At 38.9% G+C, this 23,048-nt stretch overlaps 1 long non-coding RNA gene across 2 annotated transcripts in view; it reads left to right on the forward strand.

Annotated features, from left to right (window-relative positions):
• Positions 1-21,378, forward strand: part of LOC142152194 (uncharacterized) — a 79,913-nt gene extending 58,535 nt beyond the window's left edge. For both annotated transcript variants that reach the window (XR_012691303.1, XR_012691302.1), the window contains 2 exons: positions 8,971-9,107; positions 18,915-21,378. This is a non-coding gene — a long non-coding RNA (uncharacterized LOC142152194). The remainder of the gene's footprint in view (positions 1-8,970; positions 9,108-18,914) is intronic.
• The last annotated feature ends 1,670 nt before the right edge of the window (positions 21,379-23,048 follow it).

Consider the following 23,048-nt stretch of genomic DNA (forward strand, 5'->3'; position numbering starts at 1 on the left):
TACCTCTACATGGGGAGGCAGCTATTTTGTGATTTTGAACCAATATTCACTCGAATGGATCACCTATGCATTTCATTGGGTATGAACAATATTAATATACTGTATACTAGAGAAATTATATGCTGCATTCAAATGAATAACGATTAAGCTCACAAAATGACTGCTTCCACTAAGTGGGGGCAACAAATGCTCTTCCATTTATTTTAAGGATGCATTTGTTACATTCATTGTATCTATAATTGGTTTTGTTGACATTGTCAATTACCAGTAATAGAAATTTTGTAAATTGAGTTATTGGGATGGCCGACTTAGAACTAACCTAGTCAAACAATAAACTGAATAAAAAGGGAATTACTATTCACAAGGTGATTTTATTATGTTGTAAAAACATATATAATTGAGAATCATGTTTAAGTTTAATGTTGAGTGGGTAAATTATGAGAAATAGAGAGCCTCATTTAGAGTCGGACGCAATGTGCGTCTAAGACGCGCAGAAGTGGGAGTGTGCCGCAGCTCGTAGGGTATTATGAGTGGCAAGCAACCCCATTTGGGTCCCACTCGTAATAACCTACAGAGTCGTGAGCAGTTCCTGCAGCTAGCTAACGCTTGCGCTACCTACTTCCTGACGCACATTTTTAGCCCTTTTTTGATGTGTGTTGCATCTGCGCCTTACTGCTTCCAGGATTTACTTACGGGGTCACACCCCCTGGGTCTATACTATATAAGTTCATGCCTTCACAATTCCGCCTTCCGCCCTTTCTGTCGCAAGTGTAAATTGCATCCGAGATGCAGGCGGATATGGTGCTTGCTGCACATGCGTGATAGTGGTTTTGTGGTCGATGTGCCTAATACAGACTTTGCGTCCGACTCTAAATGAGACCCAGAGAGTTTAAGAGAAGTGGATTCAAGCCCACGACCTAGTAAGTTGGAACTTGTCTAGTTGAGAGGGACTTATCCAGAGCCAGCTTAGAAGATTCCGGGAGTATGGGGACCGGGATGTGTTAAAGCATGAGGTTAGGTGGATTGACTTTGTAGGAATAGCCTACAAAGTACTTGGGTGAAATTAACTTATTTATCATGTAAGTTGTATTTGATTTTTCCATGCATGATATGAACCAAATATAGGACTTAAGGGAAGAAACATGTGGTGGTTTTCTTCCAGAACTTGGCAATGAGGCATTTCGCTGCTGTCAGGATGTGGGAGGGGCTGATATGGGGGTACATTTATACGGAGGGGACAGATATGATACAGCATCAATATAGGGGGAGAACGTGATATTGGGGAAAGTCAATACAGGGTAGGTGAGATGATTTGGGAAGAATCAATACAGGTGGAGCCATGATCTCAGGAGAATCAATATGGGGGTCATAATAGGGGGGATAATTAATATGGGGAGTGGGGTCGTGATGGGACAATGAGTCACAAGAGAAGGGTTTGAGGGAGCACAATGTCTGACAATGTGAAGATTACTGACCTCTGTATTTTATACAGGTCCCTAGAATTTTCTGTATTTATATATAGGTCTCTCTGTATAATATGGTGATCATTAGGATGCTCCTTGTTTTGTACGGGGGTAAAAAGAATGCTCCTTGTATTTTATGGACGCTCTCTGTATTGTGGTGGTTACAAGGGTGCTTTCTGTAATATGTATCTATTAGATGCTTTAGTTTATAATTTATATTAATTACTAGGATGTTCTCTGTTTTGTATATCGGTCACTAGGATGCTTTCTGTATGGGGGTCGCTAGAATGCTCTTTGTATTGTATGGCAGTCACTTGGATGCATTGGTGTATTCAATGGTATTCACTAGGATGTTTTTTGTGTTCTATGATGATCACTAGGATGCTCTTTTGTTATATATCAGTCACTAGGACAATCTGTGTAGTGTATGGTGTTTCCAAGGACACTTTCTTTACTGTATAGCAGTCACTACGATGCTTTATGTATTGTGTAATTGTCACTAGGATGCAGTCGGTATTGTATCTAGGATGCTCTCTGTATTGCATGGACATAACTTGCATGCTTTCTGTATTGTATGGCGGTGCCTAGGGTGCTCTCTGTATTGTATATCGGTCACTGGAATGTTCCCTGTATTGTACATCAGTCATTAGCATGCTTTCTGTATTGTATGGTGGTCTCTTGGATGCATTCTCTACAAGTTTGGTACGATTTTACGATGAAAGAAACTCCGACACTGGTATGGGCGACTTGAAGAATCTGAAGCTGACATGTCTGATGAAAGAGTAATTGCGATTGTTTTAAAAAATGACGTTTGGTAACCGCGACTATGTGACATGCCGGAGGTAGTAAATGACGTCATTTGAAAATGCGGCTCTATTATGAGTAATGTTAAGGGGGTATAGAATGAAGCGCCGCCTGTTCAATTTTATTTTTGTAAAGACCTATACATTGTACAGCCACCGCTTCGTTTTATACCTCCTTAACAGTAGTCATAGCAGCATCGCGTTTTCCAGTGACGTCATTTACTAGCAGCGGGATGTCGCATAGTCGCGGTTACCAAACGTCATTTTTTTAAAGAGTCGCTATTACACTTTCATCGGACATGTCAGGTTCGGATTCTTCAAGTCGCCCATACCAGTGTCAAAGTTTCTTTCATCATGATGGTGAGTACCACCGTTCTCTACTGTATAGCAGTTATTACGATGCTTTCTGTATTGTATGATTGTCACTTGGATGCAGTCTGTATTGTACACTAGGGTGCATTCTGTATTGTATGGCAGTCATTAGGATGCTTTCTGCATTTTATGTAAGTCCCTAGAATGCTCTCTGCATTGTATGTAGCTTACTAGAAGTTTCTCTGTATGTATGGGGGTCACTGAGATGCTGGCTGTATTGCCTATCAGACACTGAGATGCGCTGTATATTGTATGGCAGTCTTTTTACGCCAGTAAAAATGATCTACCTTACAGTGGCATGGTTCATGTTACAGCATGGACTTCCCAGACCTGACTACTATCACTTCACTGGTAATCATGGGAACTTCCTGAAGCTGAATTAAACTGCACCACTCACCTAGCCTGTATTTCACCCATCCTGTGTTATCTCCTCATACTGTGACAGTCTCCACTTGCTGTTGCTGTGATGCTGCTTACTAATGTGTGTTGCATTGGCCTTAATTACCATCTATTGTGGCCGAGGCTAAAGGTGTGCTAACTCCGTCTACCTGTGTGTTGTCACGGCCTACAGTTGATTTGGTCCTGCCTACATAAGGCCACTTTTGGAATTTTTTCCCTGGTCACTTTAAGTTCCCAACTCACCCCTAGTATCTAACATTTGCATAAACTAAACCCTACAAAAATTGAAAAACTGTGAGTCGAATGACCAATCAGAAGTCACAGTTTCTGTGATAATGTGATAGATGAACCATGGAGCCCCAATAAAAACATGGCTACACAAAGTAGCCTTCGGGGTTCCAATGAATGGTGCCCTGGGAGTTCCAATGCATGATTTACAAACCTATTCTGATATCATCCAAACACAGAGCTGAAACATAGGACCTGATTCATCAAAGCATGTATTCTGAGCACAACCCGTGTTCCATATTATACGCACATATTTAGGCTTTGCGTACTCCCGAATTAATCGGCACAGATCTCAATATAAGTGTGCCTTTGAAACCGGGGCCAGGTCTGCTGTGCTCTGCTACACAAAATGCTGCAGGATACGTCTAATACCTATTTGGATCAAAAATTTGCAAATGTCTATGCTGTACTATAGTGTTATCGTTATCAATCGTGTCAATGGAAGTGAATACAAAGCACATGTTTTTCCCATACATTTGCATTGAATATATCTGACAAATGTTTTACTTTGATGTGTAACTATTCCGTTCTTCACAGTTAATTACACTTGAAAGACATCCCTTAGCCTGTATTCCACCCTTGTTTGTGTACACATGAACGACTGGAATAATAATGACACATGTAGAAGGTATTGCTATATTTGCTGCAGCATGCACCTCACGTCACAGGAATAAACGGAATGCAACACATTCTCCAAATACTGCCCCACGCACAAACTGAGATTTCTTTTTGAAAATTGTTTAGACAAACAAGAAGGTAAATATATATGGTAAAGTTCTTCTTCTGGACCCACCAGGGTTTTTCTACATATAAAATACGTGTATTAGGCGGTGTTACAAAAATTACTTCATACTGTTCAGTATTTTATTTGGGTGAAAGAGATCCAGAATGATACTGCATATTTATTGAAATGAAACAGTAACAGTGCAGCTTTGTGTCCATATAAATAGAAGCTGTTTAAACAGGTTCTCCAGATAGGGAACTACTTGCAGTATAAGAAACATAGGGGTATATTTACTAAACTGTGGGTTTAAAAGAGTGGAGATGTCTATAGCAACCAATCAGATTCTAGCTTTCATTTATTTAATGCAGGCCTGTCCAACCTGCGGCCCTCCAGGTGTTGTGAAACTACAAGTCCCAGCATGCCCTTCCAGCTATCAACTGGTTGTCTATTGGCAAGGCATGCTGGGGCTTGTAGTTTCACAACATCTGGAGGGCCGCAGGTTGGACAGGCCTGATTTAATGCATTCTACAAAAATGACAGCTAGAATCTGATTGGTAGCTTTAGGCAACATATCCACTTTTTCAAACCCACAATTTAGTTAATATACCCCATAGATGTAAAGTTACATTCACAGTTTATGTGGAGCAGTATTATATATAACAGAGTGATCATACACAATAATTAAAATACACTAATTGCATCTTGTGTGTGGTATTAATCATATAGTAAGTAAATCACAAAAATAACTGGGTGAGGTGAAAGGGTTGTCCACAGATTAGAACAGCATGCTGTTATATTCCTGCTATGACTAATATCCTCTTCAGAAAGTTTTGCAGGTGAATGTGTGTGGAAATTGACATTTGAGTAGCACAATTTTAGACTAGCATCCATTTCCAAGAGAGTGTGAAGCTGGAGATAAATAGAGTGAAAGGAGACAGAAGGAAATGTCTCAGAGCGACTAATCTTATGAATGGGGTGACTCAGACACCATTTGTTGGTGGTCACAAAGACGCGTGCCACCTACATAAACCAGATCTCTAGTCACAATGAGATGGATGTTATACGCCAGTATGGACATTGTGATTCTTAGTGAGTGAATCACTTCCAGTCAGGAATAGCTGCACTGAAAGGAATGAAGGTTGTGTAATAAATGTTTGGTGCAGGCTCCTCAGATGGGTGACTAACTACATAGCATCTAAGTTAATATCAGAATGAAAGTCTGGCTAACATATTTAGTAATTGCAGGGAGCATTATTGCCAAAAGATGGACACTGCATGCTTGTGATGGCAGTCAGCATAGTATATAACATTTCCTATACAGGAGGTAAGCAGGCAGAGTATTCCCTTTATGTCACACACATACACTTGGGGGAGTTTGACTGCAGGGATACTTTTGCAATCCCTGTACTGTATGTGGAATACATTTAATATGTAATGCCGGTAAATTAGTCGCCTCAGAGAATTTGCTTTGAATGTTCATATGGTAATTTGGTGTTGTTATTTTAAGAATTCTACTTCCTATATTGGACATAAAAGAGGACTTGTCACAACTTCACAATTAACAGATATCTGAACAGACAACCTTTTCCATGCATTACACCTGTACAGTTTCCCTTACATTCAGCCTTTTGCCTGTTTGTATGAAGTTCTTCATCTTCTGGGCAGGTATAAATATTTGTGAGTATTAAAGTCAGTGTAAAGATCCATAGTACTGGCAGGCGCATGCTCACTGTGCTCTCTAGAAACCTTCGGTGACATCATCAGACTATCCACATTTAGTACATTGGCTTTGAGCGATCACATGAGATTTGGGTGATAGGAAACGCCATCTACACCAACAGTCAATTTAAATAATCTGTGGAATGGCGAAGCAAAAGCAGAATTTGGAAGATTGTATCTCTGGAACTGCGGACCTCTGTAAAAAGGCTTCTTGTGCTTCAGTACTCCATTTGTGCAAAATTTGAGCTTTGTTCTTCACTAATCTCAATGAACACTGCAGCACTATAGGCAAATTCGAATTTAGATTTAAGTGTCCAGTAAAAAGTGGTTTGTAAGTGGCTTGGTAGCAATACATTAGGTAATTGAGATTTAAGGTTGCCACACATGGGCTGATCCTGCTGCTCTTGTGCCTGTGTAACTGCAGGCTTTTAGTGTGTGTGGCTGGATCACTTATAAATAACACATTTTATAAATTTATTTAAAGGAAGCAGCGCAGGGCGCTTATTTATATAATTGCAACTGTACTTATTTTATTATATCGTGTGGCACTTTGTATAGGAAATGCATTTATTTCTGAGGTATTGATTTGTAACTTTTGAGACAGGATGTCATGATTGGATTTGTATAACTTTTCTAAAGAAAGTCCCTCATGTTAATAGACCTTTTCATCTCAGTGGCCAACACGTCTGTTTAACCTGTATACACGTTAGGGGGGCGCTGCCTCTCTGTCTGTGTGGTTTGTATCCTGTATCTCAGATCCTGTCCAAATAATGCACACAGAAGGTTTTGGGATACAGCAGATTAGTGTAAATTTTGTTAACTTTGCATTGCATTTCAATCCATGTTGTGGGACACATATAGCATCCTGATACTAAAAATAACTCAGACTTCTTGGGGCCAGCAAAGAGATCAGGGGACTAGCTTTTACCCCCTGCTAGGATGAACTGTCAAAACTGTATAAAACAGCACTGGTTTATACAGTATTGTTCCATCTGACTTTCTGATCACTGGTACCTTCAACCAGTGTGAACTGTGGTTATCCGGACACTTGAGCGAATAAACATAACTTGCTTCAAGATCCTGCTTTGACAACTTCTTCCCTACTGTATTTCATGTGACCTACAAATTAGACCCAAATCTAATCCGTTTCTGACTGTTCTGAGCTTTGGATCCATCTTTCCAGTACCAATGCTTTGCCGCTACCTGCAGCTCTGGCCAGTGTGATGGGCCATACTTGCCAACTTTTGGCAAGTGTTTTCCGGGAGAGGGGCGTGACTGGAGGGTGGGATAGGGCGGGGTGCGGCAAGCGCTTCATTTTGACCCCCCCCCCGATGGAAATGCCGGTTTGTTGCGGGGCCAAAATGAAGCGATCCCCCGCGAATAGCGTCATTTCGGAAAGGCAGTTGCCGGATGCGGGAGACTTGCCTGCTCTCCCGGGACTCTGTGAGACCGACCCGAATTTCGGGAGTCTCCTGGACATTCCGGGAGAGTTGGCAAGTATGTGATAGGCCAGGGGGGATCCATCCACAGCAACCCTGATCTATAGGAAGAGGTCAGGGGTACAGTCCAGGTGCGCCAGCAAGAGGGTACACTAGCAGCGGCAATTACCCGGAAGGAACACGGTTTTTGTTTTTCCTACTACGACGAGGCCGCAATTGGGATAAAGAAAGGGAATGGTGGCAAAGTAAGCCCAGCTGGTTCCCAGTAACCCAGTAAGAGCAAAACAGGGTGGCATAGGCGGTCCATCCTGTCACAGGCGGATAATGGTCAACTTCAAACTGAAATTACCAGAATTTCTGATAATGATAATGATCTGATAAATTTTGTTCCCAGTTATTTTGATACCACACGGCCAATGTTGCAGCATTAAAATTAGTGTAATTAGAAGTAAATTCATACAGCTACAATACTAATACAAAACAGGAAAATGTGGAAGAAAAAAGTGGGACAATTAGAAGGTATTCAACATCCATGCAGTATCCTCCCCATACATTTCTGTCAGGGTATAGTTCCTGCAAACCTTTCTGCTGCTTCTGCTGTTTGGTGTCTGCTCATTAAATTACTCCCAATCATGTATCATAAAATCTGGTTGTTTTATTTCTACTGACTGTAGTGTATGTATGTAGAAGCTCATTTACAGTATATAGTGTTACTTGGTAAGGACGAGTTTACAGACTTGTTTGTGCATTGACAGGCATAGAAGAAATAAAATGACAATATTCCTGTCCTAGGAAGCTTATAGTCCAGTTCATTTTATTGGAAACAAAACTGTAGATGACAACTTAGTGCATATGTCTAGCTGGACATGAGGTTCAGAGCCAGAGTGTGGGTCATAGGTTCACATGGCTGCTTGAACAGTAGGAGTTGTTGCTGAACTACAAAGGTTTCCCATCCCTGACTTATGTCATCACAGCCTGTTTTTCTCAGGTTATTCTAATGGTGCTATGATTTATGTGTGAAACACAGTTATTGGGAAGGACACTGTGTTATATAAAGTTGTAATTTTGTGTGGGGTGGCTTCTTAATATTCCAGGGCAGGTTTAAGCCTTACTTTATTTCTTGGAAGAGACAGTACTGGCAGTTACACTTCAGCTTCCTGTGCTTAATTCTTTCTATTGCTTAGTAAATGTGAGTAGGTGGAACAGCCTGATTAAGTAAGAGCTGTTGCGAAATCACGAGCTGTTTGTTATACTGAGCAGGATTGGAGAGCACAGCATATAAACTGACGGCACAGGCTTGACAGTCCTCTTGTTTAGTAAAACAGGGAGGCAAAGCTGAGAAAAGGCATAAACAGAACTTTATTGGTGGCAATGCATAATCCTTAAATGCAAGAATAAAAACAAAGCTGGATTGATTTTCTTGTTTTTACTTGATCTTCTTTTATCCATATTAATATGTGGAGGATCTGTAAACCCTGGCACTTTAGATATAAGGATGATACCTTCTGCAGTTCTTGGGAAAGGAACCTGAGACAGTGGATGGCACAGACAGGATGGAGCTGGGATGCAGACATATACCAGAGCAGTGTGCATCTTGATGGAGATATTTGGCATGAGATAAAACACTGATGTCCCTGTGGATTGTTGGCTATTTTGATGCTTTTACACAGACCAAGCATGCTGATGATGCTAGACTGACTCAGATTCGAGGAATTAGAAAAACAACTCATTGTGGTTTCCCTTGTTGACTTTTTATTTCAAAGGAATTGGAGGAGGACCAGGCAGTTTAGGAGAAGACAAGAATCCTGAGGGGAAGCACGTGTTATACAAGTTGTATAGAGCAGCATTTCCACCTTTTATCAGCACACGTGAGACAACCCAGCAATGAAGGAAAGAGAAAGTAAGTTCATATTTCTCATAGATTATACCCATTTACACATATCTCCTGGTGTAGAGAACTGGATGGAAATCACTTGTTATTTATCATCATTTCTTGTGGAAAATCTGAGATACATTCCCCTGGCCACAGTGGATATATCACATGAATGGTGAGTGATTTTTATTGTTTCTTTTTTTATATCTTTTATATATCACTTGTAGTTGTAATTAGAGACTAGGATAATGATTCAGGAGATGTTGACTTTCTACAAATGTCCTCACTTCACGGCCAGTGGATAAGCTTGTAAAGGCCACTCTGAAATACAATTCAGCTTGGCTTTCTCTAAAAATATAATTTTCTTCGGTAAGGAATCTTTTAAACAAAAGTGAAAAAGACAAACGACAGAAGTTTCAGCCATCTCTAGTCATAATTTTTATTTCTTTTAGCTTACCAGAGCTTAAACTGCTTTTTTGTGGTGGCAAAGATGATTTTTTTTTTTGTTACTATTTGTGTTACATTATATTGCAACACTGAAGTAATATCTGGAATAGTATGATTAAATTCATATCGCACATTGTGGCGCAATTTCCTCTAAGTAGCATCTGTCCTGTGAATCACCTTGATGAGTCGACCACCACATTACTGTATATTGCTATAGTACTACTCATATTTCCAGTGAATCTAAAACACTATTTCTTTGTATTTCCGGTGTCCTATTCTGAAATGGGGATTTACTGAAAATCTTAAAACAACAGTATACTAAAAACTAATAGAAATGACCAGTGTGACTAAGAAAGTATTTAAAATGAAGACTCCTTAAACAGGTGCAGAGTGGTTAAAACTTATATGTTCACCATTGTTCTATTAGCACTTTCAATACATATACTGATTTGAATGAAGAATCAATGGGATAGTTAGCAGCGATAACTTAATTATCATAATCAATTATAATCAGGCTCAGGTACCATAGGAGTACAATGGTACACAATGAAGTCACTCTTGCAATGCTTACTTTTTAAACATTACACTTGTCGTGATTGTTAAACTATTTATGGGGAAGGTGAATATAGACTGAAAACTTATTTCCTCTTTTTAGTATTTAAATGCTTGCATTTCTGTTATATGTACATTTAAAATGGCCACTTTTCATATATACGTTAGTGCAATATATAATTTTTTTTCAGCATTACTTTTTATGCAGGACTGTTAAAGTAAAAGGTTGTTCCACTACAGAGAGCAGAAGCTTCTCCCACCTCATTAGGACAGTGTCCTTATGGAATGTCATACAGATTACAAAAAAAGGGGATTCTGCTAGTATTTAAGTTACTGCAAGACCACGGCCAATCCCCGGTGTATGAATCAACCAATCTATACAATACGTTTCTGTACAGCAAGTCCAAAAAACTGCCACTCCTTCTCTGCCTGCTTAGTTAGAGAAGGACCTCCCTCCTTACATGGCACCATGCTGCAGAGGAACATATACACATACTTGCCTACTCTACCGGAATTTTCAGGAGGCTCTTGCTCTATAAGAGTAATGTAGAGGTTTTAATAGGCAAAACTGTATAGATGGAATCCCTTCCACAAACATCCTGTGCTATTTCCTGAACTATTTAAAAAAGTCACTATCCAACTCATGTGGCTAATATTTTCAAGAGAAGGGGCAATGTACAAGAATGATAACCTATGTATGACGGTGTCCACGTGTTTTTAGCTTGAACTGCTTATTTTCTTTTGACACCAAAAAGAATAATGTTATGATAGAAAAAAAAGGATGTTCAGCACTTATCAATACTGGGGGTGTTACTGACTACCCCAAATTTATGTCTCAAATTGTAAAAGCTAATGTAAAAGAAAAACAAACAGATTTCAATTCCTTGACATAGTGCAATGTGTTTAGTCAAAATATTTTGCCAGGTTAAAGGTCAGTTGTCCACTGTGGAGATACAGACAATGTTCATGCAAGAAGGGTCAGAGACAGTCAATGCAAATCATTTTTAAACATAACTTTGAAACTAAACTAAAATGACAGATGTGCAAAGAACAATGGGTGGTCTGGTCTCTGTATCCATAGTTACTTCCATTGTTAGTGACTTCATAGCCAGTCTAGATTTCTCTTTCCTACAGGTCTCCCATGTGCTATGATCCAGTTGGTAATATGACAGGGCTTGTCTGAATAAGCATGGCTGTGCGATGAGGGCGTTGTCTACACGCTGCCAACAGTAAAGAACACTTATTGCGCTTAGCCCATCTGTCTGCTCATATTTACTCAATAACTATACTCCCTCCGAATAGAAGATATCACACTATTTGAAAACATATTGTATAAAATGAAAGTTGTTTTGGCTTAACCCCCTGGGTCAGGTGGTGGTATACAACCTCACACCTACTGTCCCTTCCAATATGATATTATTTTAGATCATCAATATGACATACCAAATAACATCATTCCAGCTTTGCATCTTGCAGTTATGTAATGTGAGTACGTAGAACGACATAGTACACGAATTCCAACTTGATATAGACAGTAAAAGCTTTATTCAGGAAAGTAAGTATTCAAAGAGTCCCAGGAAGCTAAACAACAAGCAGGTCCCGCACAAAGCAAAATAATTAGGAAACCATATAAATATGGGACCACGCACGAAGCGACTTGTAGTCTAAAACGACTTCATAGAAGTAAGCAAAAGAGCAGAGTTATTCATTTCATCTTATACTGTACACAGTAACACTGGTTCAACAATATTAGGTTTTGGTTGGCTTGCTGATGTATAAAATCTTCCTTTAGTGGGTTCAGTGTTTCACATATTAGCCGGAATCTGATTTCAGTGTTATAATCTTAACCAGTAGAGCACACACAGTATTACTTGAATATATAAATCCCTCTGGTAGTGTGCTACATTTGTAAAGCTACGAAAGTGCCTATCTCTCTAACTGCATGAACTACTGAACTCGTATGCACTGAAAATGATATATGCTGCAAGGTTGTCAGTTCAGCAATGCACATGCCAAATAATATGGCAAGAAATGGCAATGGCATTAAAACTTCAGTCAACACAAAATTGTCTTCAATATGATCATGTTTGTAAGATGACATAGGGTTACAAAGTAATTACACGGCACACAGGAGTGCAGTATGTTTCACTTCATTACCTACACACTGTGAAGTTTAATAAACGATATAAAAAATTTCAAGGAGCCAGGAAGTAGTAATGGGTCTTGTGTTACATGTTAAAAAACACATATAAATCTCCAAGTAACTTTCTCCAGAGTGCCAGGCGTGGGCGGCAAGGTCAGAGGCAACTTGCTTATACTGTAGTTGCTATGTGGGTGTACTAAGCTAAAGGAAAGGGAGTGGAGTTACCAAAAGGAATTATTTGTTCTTTATGCTTAACCCCTTCTTCCAGGTTATGCTATATGATCTCTTACTGACTGAATCAAGGAATAATCATAGTAATAGGGGAAATTATGCTGGAAGGAACCAAGCTTCTGTGTGTATGGCCTTGATTTGCTGTAAGGAGGTAACTGAGCATTGCTCTGACAAATGCATTGAGAGGAGAGATTGAGTTTCATGTAATGTTTGTTTTAATAACACTTAACAGTACAAAAGGTTATAGTCTTCAATATGTCATTGGTGGAATGCTTCTGAATACAAGGAGAATATTTTTTTTTATAGTGGATTCAAACATGTTTAGTATAACATCCATGTTGTAATCATTGACCCTGGTAGATTTTAAGATACCCCAGTCTTAAACTGCCCTCACAAAGCTAGATACGGGTGTCCACTGAATGCCAACATGGTTGGTTAATTCCCAACAACCAGACAACAATTGTTAGCATCACTTAATAATGTTTTTGTGTATGGTTAGCATGGACCGTGGGAACCCTTACAGCGGGGCTGTGTTATATACCTGTGGCTGTGGAGAAATCAGAGATTTAGCCTGCCTAAACCCATCTAACGTTGGCCACTGCGATGTGACCCAAATTTAACAACGGGCGAAAACTTTGCAGTTCACCACCAGCCTTACCTTGTTAATGGTGTCCCTATGGACTCCATCGCTGCTGGAGAAGTCTCTCTTCATCTAGCGCTGGGACACATTGGCTAAGGTCACGCATACGCAGTAGCCAGATCCTCTGTTCACAGCAGCGTTAGATGGGGGGAGGGGGGGTGACAGGGCTTGCCAGTGTGCCCTGGCATGGTAAATTCAAGCGGCAGTACATTATGTATCGCTGCAGTATGCAGCAATGCAAACTGAATCATACAGCTGCCCACTGAGCACCAATGTCAAATAGATCCTTCAGTATGTTCTGTCCACCAAAAGGTTACCTAAGCAGCATAATTTATGAGCCTTCTGGTCTTTCAACTTACAGTATTTCTGAATGATAAGATTATTATAAGACTGAGTATTTCAATAACTCATATGTCTTAATACTATGTATTTCCTTTACTATGCTTCACGTGTGACCTGCTCTGTATTCCTGTGTGAGGCGTTAAGTAACATGGGTTAATTCTTGTGACCTGGTGCAGAGGAAGAGTGGTTTCCTAGAGGAAAGGGAAGCTGCCAAATGATTTACAAGTCACCCAATAAAACTCTCTAATAACCTGGTGCTCTGATATCTCTGTAACAGCATTCTATGGCAAGGCAACATCCTTGTGTGTATGTGTAACGTGCTTTCTATGTAAAGTCTACAGAGACATGTACAGGCAGCAGAGTAGCTTTACAGTATATTTTTTTATATAAGCATCGTTAACACTAAAATGTGAATTAAACATTATTTCAACCTTTGTTAGACAATTAGAATGAAGGACTTTTCAAAACCACCTCAATATATCCATATTACTTCATGTAACACAGGGGTAAACAAAATAATGAAGACATATGGACAAGTGTAGTACACAACGTTCATATGTTCAGACTAGAGCAAGTGTTTCCCACACAGTGTATTGTGTTTATATGCACAGGAGGTTCCATGCTAAAAATAGAGGTGAGTGAAATCACTGCAGTACAGCCTGTTTCACTGAAGTGCTAATTTCTGTTGAAATAGGAGTCTATTAAAGATGTATTTATACAATCGCTATTGCATTACACTGTTCCTAGATAGTCTTGTTCATTACCCACAATCTTTTGTGCCTGTTCCTTATAAGCCACTCCCACTCCTGTCCTTTCCACCACTTATCATCATCATCATCAACAGCTATTTATACAACCTCAGAGTTCTTTGCTTAACAGTTACTGTACCGTATAATATGCACATATGTCTGTTATAAATAATCCAAAATCACATGCATACAGATATAGAAATAGAAGTATTGTACTCTATTTATGTATTGTATCTATGTATTGTAAATATATATATGTTCAACTACATATAAATACATATAAAATCTTACACATATAGTTCACACATGCATATTACAATACTGTGCAATATGTGCATCGTAATATAATACTACAGACAATAACTTCTCATTGATCACTGTTCCTTTCCGCTGTAACGAAGTTCGTTTTCTTTTATCTAGGTTGCTCTTGCCTTTTAAACTCTTTAACTTTAGTTCTCCTTTATAAAATTAATAATATCATTTTTATTTCTATGTAACATATAATCTGTAGACCTTGGCATTTTTTAAAAAGCTTTATGAGAAACACTGCCCAAGTTACTGTTTTAAGTAGAACCTTCTTCAGTGTCACAGTCTCTTTCCATTGCCAGAGCTCCCTCTTCTGGAACATTATGCAGTAGCAGTGAGCTGACTATCCTGCTTATTTCCTGTGAGTCTTAGATCTTTCCCACATAAATTAAGTGTTATTTTAGTAGTCTCTGTCCTTTCTGATTCTGGTCACAAGTGTAATTCATTTCAGACTTCAAGAGAACTGCAATCAGAGTGAGTAGTTTTAAAATGAAATTACAATAATTTGCACTATTTGTCGTATCACTTTGCTTTAATGCAAACATTTAATATAAATAGCCTGTGAAACTTTTTAGCATAAACTAGCTCACGTTAAATCACCTTTCATAAGCCAGATCAGTTGAAGCAAAATGATATTCAAGTTTTAACCCTGTAATTAATTCCGAATACTGTCATTTAAAAATGCATAACTTGAATGATACCACCCCAATCAATTGACATATATATACAATTCAGGCAGGGTTGTCAAATCTACATCATCCTACTAACACCGTTAATACTTCTAATTTTAAGTCCATTAAACGTACTATCATCTGTAACATTTACATTTTCTTCAGTGTCCGATGATTGTCATAATAGTATTTTCCCAGATATTTTCCTTGATCGAATACGGTTTATTTAGCAGGATACGTACCTAAATTTAATGTAGGCCCATAGTGTGTGTGTAATGGGATTATATATATATAATCCCATTATAATCAGCTAGGTATGTAAAAAAAAAAGAGCTGTAGAGAGAGAACATAAAACTAACTGCAATATAAAGTGAGATTTGCTTTCTGTTGCATTCTTTATATTATTTAAGATTTATCATTCAAAATACTTAAGTATCTCTGGGTTATGCAACACTAAAATAGCCTCTTTCTGATATATATATATATATGTGTGTGTTTTTATATATATATATATATATATATATATATAGTGCTGTGTGTTTGCCCCATCATCTCACACAGTTCCCCCTCATCACACTGCTCCCCTGCATAAACACAATTTTCTACTTACCTTCTGGAGCCGCTCCTCTCATCACACCTCCTCACTGACTGCGTCGGCACATGAAGGTGACATCACGTCCAACAGTCAGTGTGGAGGAGATTGAAGGGCACACTCTTCAACACTGTGTGCTAAGGGGCAGAGGGAGATATTCCCATTGCCCCCCCCCCCTCCCCCCCAGAGGCAGGGAACTCACTGCTGTGGGGATCGAGGCTGCAACATAGTAATTTGGTGCTACACATCATCATCACCATATATATATATATAGCGCCACTAATTCCGCAGCGCTGTACAGTGAACTCACATCGGTCCCTGCTCCATTGGGGCTTACAGTCTAAATTACCTAACAGACAGACAGACACACAGACTAGGGTCAATTTGTTAGCAACCAATTAACCTACCAGTATGTTTTTGGAGTGCGGGAGGAAACCGGAGCACCCGGAGGAAACCCATGCAAACACGGGGAGAACATACAAACTCCTCTCAGATAAGGTCATGGTTGGGAATTGAACTCCTGACCCCAGTGCTGTAAGGCAGAAGTGCTAACCACTTAGCCACCCCTGAAGTCTAGGGGAGGAGCCCTGTAGCACAGTCATTACAGAAATGTGGTACAGGCAGCATATGCAGGCCTGCATCGCATTCCCGCCCAAAATCCTTTTATTGTCTGGCCCAGCCCGCTCCTGCTATCTACTCAAATTCTTAACCAGCCAAATTACTTGTTGCCCAATTTGAATTGCATTCCTTTGTTAATGTCTTAAAGCTGTAAGCAGGGCGGCTATTGACAATACCTGAACAAATTCATGACTTGAAGATAGATTAAATTTGATTGCATTCATTCTAGAAGTCCAGAAAAAAAAAATTGTACCAAGTGATCGAAGTGGAAATTTAGAAGCGATAGTATGAAAACTGTAATGAGAATGTAAGTGAATGCTATTTGATAGCCGTACAATGAAAGTAGTAGGAGAAGTGGCCGTATGGCATACCACGGTATACACCCCACTTCCACCACTGGTTGTACCCATCCATATAAACTGTGAGCATATGAAAAGTTCTTTAGTGGTGTCTGAAATTCAACACCGTGCCATTAATGTAAAAAATAAAATTATTAACATTGTTTCATCTTGTTTGGTCAGTGTTAGTATGGTATGGTGTCTGTGCAAAATAAGATGATTACCTAGTATCAGTTTGCTTTCCTAAATATACGGCTGTATTTCTGAATAATTACAAACATAGGCTACATACGCTATGATCTCTAATTCTGCAAGCTCGCTCTCCTTCCTCGTCACATCTTTTTGAACTGCTTTTTTCCTTTTGTGATCACTCATTAAGTAATAGGCCGCTAATCACTGTATTGTGTATTGCTTGATTGATCCCTGGATTTGATACTTCTGGTCTATTGACTTAAAATTGCGAGCATGTAATCCTTAATTGCTGTCTGCTTGGCTGCATCATGGATCAAAGAATTAATGCATTTACAGAACAAAACAGAAACTTTAATGATTTTTATATTTTTTCTGCAGAAAGGCACTCACGGCGTACTAATCCACAGTGCGCTACCGTCATCCGTGCCAGCGATGATGGATAAAATGTTACAACTAGCTTCTTAAGCCCCAAGGAGTTTTTTGTGCCAATGCACTTGTTGTAGTGTTGAGAATTACCGCTGTGTTTTCTGGGTCAATGGTATCATATTCCAGGTTTCCTCTATCCTAAGTACTGGAATCACCAGCCAATTAATGTGCTTAGGCCAACAATCTAGCTTTTCGGCCAAGGACATGGAGGGTGAAATAACTGAATGAGTCCACACTAACAACACAGTGATTCTAAGCACTAAGAATACAAGGGTATGGGTACAAAGAAGTCCTCAATTGCCTGCAAGTAAAAGTTAGCAAGGACGCTCCAGATGTACCCATTGGACGGTGCAAAGTGGAGATTAAGCACACAAATAGGGATGGTTTTGCAGTAAATGTGGAAAATCAAGATTTCATTCTGAGGGACACGATCATTTACATGGGAGTGGAGAAGACACATGTAAGGAGGTGTTCTTTTGTAGTATGGGTAATCTTCACAGCAAAAGGATTTGAATTCTCCAGCTGGTCGGTGGTTCTGGAAACCCAACTTCTCACCTGTACTTTTATTAAGATACCTTTTGCACTCATGATTAATTGAAGGCCACAAATGAAGCTAAACTAAGTCGTTTTGGGTTTTTTGCATAATTTTTAAGGAGAAAAACAGAAAGTTTAAATTAATGATGGATCTAAGGTGATCGTAGATTGAACTTTCATGTGACATTTTAGCATGGGATTTTCAGGAGTGTTTACACACATGCACATGTAAGCACGGATTGATTTATGTAGATGTACGGTTATAGACACTGTTGAAATCATGTGTGGGGAGCTTCAGCTTTCTGTAATGATATGTTGAAATAATAATTTACTTTTTAAGAAAGTTGCAGTGGAATGCCAGAGAAATGGTGACCAATGTATTTTATCTACATGGTTTATATCTGCAAATCTAATTTGAGATGTATTGGTACAACACTGCTTGTAATTAGTCTGCAGAATTGTATACAATTACAATAAAAAATAACGCAGATCATGGCAGGACTAGTGTCATAGTTTAAACCCGGTGAAGACATACCTTAAATATACTTCCCACCCTTTAGGATCTCCCCTCCGGGAAATTCCAGAGGGGAGATCCTGTTGCCGACTGTGGGGGCGTGGCCGAGAAGATTGAGGCCCTCACTACCGCTGCTCCAATCCGGTGATTTGCAAGAGAATACAGCCTGGACTGGGGTTAGGATGATACGATTCGCTGTGAATCGCTATAATAGGCCCAGTCTCTACCCACTTCACAAAATAAATAGGCAGATGCTGGAGGTAATACTGCGCTCCCGGGAGAGCTCTTACAAATTCTGGGAGTCTCCCGGACATTCCAGGAGAGTAGGCAACTATGTTTTAAATGCTTGGCTGAAAAATGTTAAAGTGTTAACTTGTATACATTTGAAAGTGACCAACTAGTCTTTTATGCTAACTCATATCAGATATATAATTTCAGCCTTTGGCAACCTCTATCATTGAGGGCTGTCCTGTTTTGTATATATAGAGAGCAAATAAACATGTATAATAATGACAATTCTTTGATCTATATTTTAACAGGTAAATCCTGCGCTAGTATACGTTGTTGTACACCGTGCAGTCTGTCACTGATTCTGGATGTGGGACAGAGATTCACAGCAGTATGGTAGCTGGCATGAGCAACATTTGAATAATTTGCTGCGTAAGTAGAACTGTTGTGAGATTCAACGAAAGGTAAGTCAGTACAGTTCACTACTGTAACAAAGACATGTTTTTGATTGCTTACTCCTTTTAGATAAGTAGATTAAAATCTATGTTTCATTAGTAAATAATTTTATATTGCCATTTTTATACCATGTTCTTTTATCACAGTCAATTTCTTTTAGCTTTCCTTGCTTCTATGTATGTAAATTCATGGTAGATTATACTACAAAATAAATGGCCCTTATTTCTGTCATGTGATCCGATTGTGAAAATCTCCTATTCAAGGCATTTTTAAACATTCAAAGATTTAAAAAAGTTCCCGTATCATGACAGAATATGTTACGGCAATGAGTGCTAGACATTGCCATTGGTCACCTTCAGTCCTGGCAAGCCTCTGACGGTCTTAAACATGTACTTGCAAGATCTAAAATTATCGGCCTTTTAAATTAAGTGGTCCATTTATTTGTCAGGTTATTTTCCCATTTAAATTCCTGAAATGATGCCTGAGGTGGAACATAACCTGGTGCTATATAAATAAATGATGAAGATGATAACCACAATCAGTCATAGTAGTCACACTTTCCGTAACTCAGACCTATTCTAGTAAGCCTCATCTTCACACCTCTATGTAGACATCATTTTGGGGCATGTGCGAATTGTTTGCACTCTATGAACCCTTACCCTACATAATGTTGAATTGGATGAACAAGTAGCTGAAAATGTGCAGTTTGTTGTGTGTGTTGTCTAATATTTAGTTTTCTCATCACATATTCCACTTTTTTCCTTCTAGGTGCGAACTATTCTCTCACCACTCCCAAATGATTTCTCTTTCACAGAGAGTCTTCTGATGCAAGTAGCATCTCTGTTTCCACCCGTTCTCTTCTAGCCTGTCTAGGCAGGCGATGACAGGAACAGAACTGACGTTCACTGAGGTATTTGGTGCTTTCATTAACTGTAGGAAGCACAGGTAGCATGAGATTGTGTAGGTTGTATTCCGAGGTGTGTCATTAATAGGACGATTTAGTTTTATACATACCTTTTTTTTTATTCATTAAAATTCCTCACATTCCAATCTTATGTACCAGATTTATTGCAGTTAACTCCTTCACAACCTCTAAGTTCATATATAGTAAGAGCCATCACCCTGAAGGTGCCTAAAGTGTCATTACATGAGGTTTTTAAGCAGGTAAGTGAATGCCCAAAATAAATTGGTAACTTAGGGCCTGATTCATTAAGGATCTTAACATGAGAAACTTCTTATTTCAGTCTCATGGACAAAACCATGTTACAATGCAAGGGGTGCAAATTAGTATTCTGTTTTGCACAGTTAAATACTGATAGTTTTTTCATGTAGAACACAAATACTTGATAGCTTATTTGTACACTGACATTTAAAGTTGATATTTGTGTGCTTCATGAAAAAACAGTCAGTATTTAACTTATGTGCAAAACAGAATACTAATTTGCACCCCTTGCATTGTAACATGGTTTTGTCCAGGAGACTGAAATAAGAAGTTTCTTAAGTGAAGATTCTTAATGAATCAGGCCCATGGTCCACAATGATATCACTAACCTCAGATTGAATGCAGTAGATGCTGACACCCTATTGTATTGTACCCCAATAAGGTAAGTGCGGCTAGCAGCAGTCCGTCACAGATGTAAGTTGTAGTCTACAAAAGAGCGCGGAACTTGTGCATTTCATATTTATTCCATAAAAAGGAGATCATCAAAAAGTCATGTTACAGAAATCGCATAAGTTCAGTGTAATTTCACCTAATAGAAAGAGCTTTATTTACTTATTCAGCCAAACATCTGTTACATTTAGCTGTAGTCTCCCCTGGATCCAGGTGAAAACATATTCCCCAGCCAGACAGGATCCAGAGTTTCCCTTCACACCGCATCATTCACATTGATAGCTGTATATCAAACTAAAGGAGGCAGGAAGGTGCCATTGGATTCAACAACATGTGAATAGGTTTACAGCTTATTTATGTTGTTCATAAGCTGTAATATATACATTATCGTTTATTGGATTATGATTTATATTATTTCAGAAGAAATATTAATAAAATAATATAAGATTTAGACTATTTAAGACCAGCCGTTAAATACAATATTGGCTCTTCTAATACTACTGTTTTACAGAAACAACATCTACTGCTATGTTGGACAAATTAAGTTTATCCTCTGATTTTATGAGCCTAGTGAGTGAGTATTTAGGTTCAGCAATAAGTTGTAGAGAACATGTAAATTCATCATCTTGTATTACGTTTGAATGTGTTTTAAGACATTAGGCCTATAAACATATCAACTGTTTGGAAATAAAATACTTTGTCCAGCACCTGAAGTGAGAACTAGACATTTTTTCAATGTATTGTCGTTAGTAAACATTTAACTTTGTTTTCCCAACATACCAAGTTGTGTTATTTTACTAGAAAACCTACTGATTACATCACACACACATTTAAGATGTTTGACATTCTATTTGCATTTCCTGTAAAGTGCAAGATATTGTTCTCTGTTATCAGCCGTTATCTACAAAAAAGAGGCTAAAATAAGCTAGCTGTCAAGGAGAGTAATGATAGGAAGTCTACCTTGCAAAGGGAAACATCTCCCCTCACCACCATGTTATCTCAGACATGTTGATATTTAGGAAGAGCTTCTTAAACTTGTCCACAGATATTACTGAACAATACAGTAGATCTTTCATATAAACCAACTATTTGTTTAGGTTTACTGGCCCTTTAAGGAAAATACAAAAGTTTGCTCAAACTATGTAAATGTTCCCCAGTACCTCCAAGGGTTAATATAGCTCAGTCTTTGTCACTGTGGAGTGTGTTACTATTTATATGGTTGATGTGTGACCCTGAGCAAATAACACACCCACATGGTATGACAGCAAGAACGGTGCTGTCCATTAGTCACAGTTGTAATGCACAGTCTCCCGCATAGAGTGATAGGCTGTTCCCTTGGATGTTAGAGGAGTAAGACACCTCAGGTCTGATTCATCAAGGAACACAAAACGAACGTATACGCACATATATCAGGCATACGTGTGTCTGTATTCAACAAAGAGCAGATCTGAAGGCTGTGGTTGAATGCAGGTCTAGGTCTGCTCTGCTTTAACAGTCAGGACACTGCAGGATAAGTCCAACATTTATGTGTAATATAAAGTCACAATAGAACGCAGATAAAGAAAATGACCTATTCAATTAATGTCACCTGTTAAAAATATTAATGATTAAACATTTATTTTTTATTATTTTTTCCCCATAAAATAACATTTATTAGGATGTTATTAATGTCTACTGCTCATAAAATACAATTTTACAGTTGCTCCTGATTGCAAGCACATATTTTCTAGCAAGTATACTTCTCTGTCATCACTAGTAATTGGCATTTACAGCAGACCTGTAGCTGGAGCAAGTGATACTACTGAAAATCACACACGCTGATTCAAGCCCAAAGCTTGAATCCAATGCTGCTGCGTGGGCTCGAGCTAGTACACTGACTATGTGCATATACCCATTACTGTACACTGACTTTGTGCATATGCCCAGTCACCTCCCCGTTCCACCCGTGAAATCATAGGATGTAATAACGGTTCTTTGCGCTCAAATTGGGTGTTGCTGCATTCTCTGGAATGTGATTTATTTCTGGGCATGTGCAGAGCGATTTTATGCAAAATCAGGTCCCTTGTGTCAGATACATTGACCTACAAACAGTTGTATCTACATTTAATCTTGTGCTCTGAGCTTAATCACCAATGCCTTGCTGCATTCAGAGGCGTAGCTAGATGAAAGATACACAGCTGTCGCCATACATAGTATGACATCAATTGGAAAAGTCATTCCTCTACCCACAACATGGGCAAGACAACTGAAACTGGAGGTTCTTCCTAAAGGCACAGACACTGATACATTGTCCGATGGGAGGAGTAGTGTGGAGCAAACACGTTCATTGCCCAGCAATATTATTAAAATAAGATAGAGTGCAGAGTATGCCTTTTGA

This window comes from Mixophyes fleayi, chromosome 4 (genome assembly GCF_038048845.1).
Source record: "Mixophyes fleayi isolate aMixFle1 chromosome 4, aMixFle1.hap1, whole genome shotgun sequence".
Classification (NCBI taxonomy): Eukaryota; Metazoa; Chordata; class Amphibia; order Anura; family Limnodynastidae; genus Mixophyes; species Mixophyes fleayi.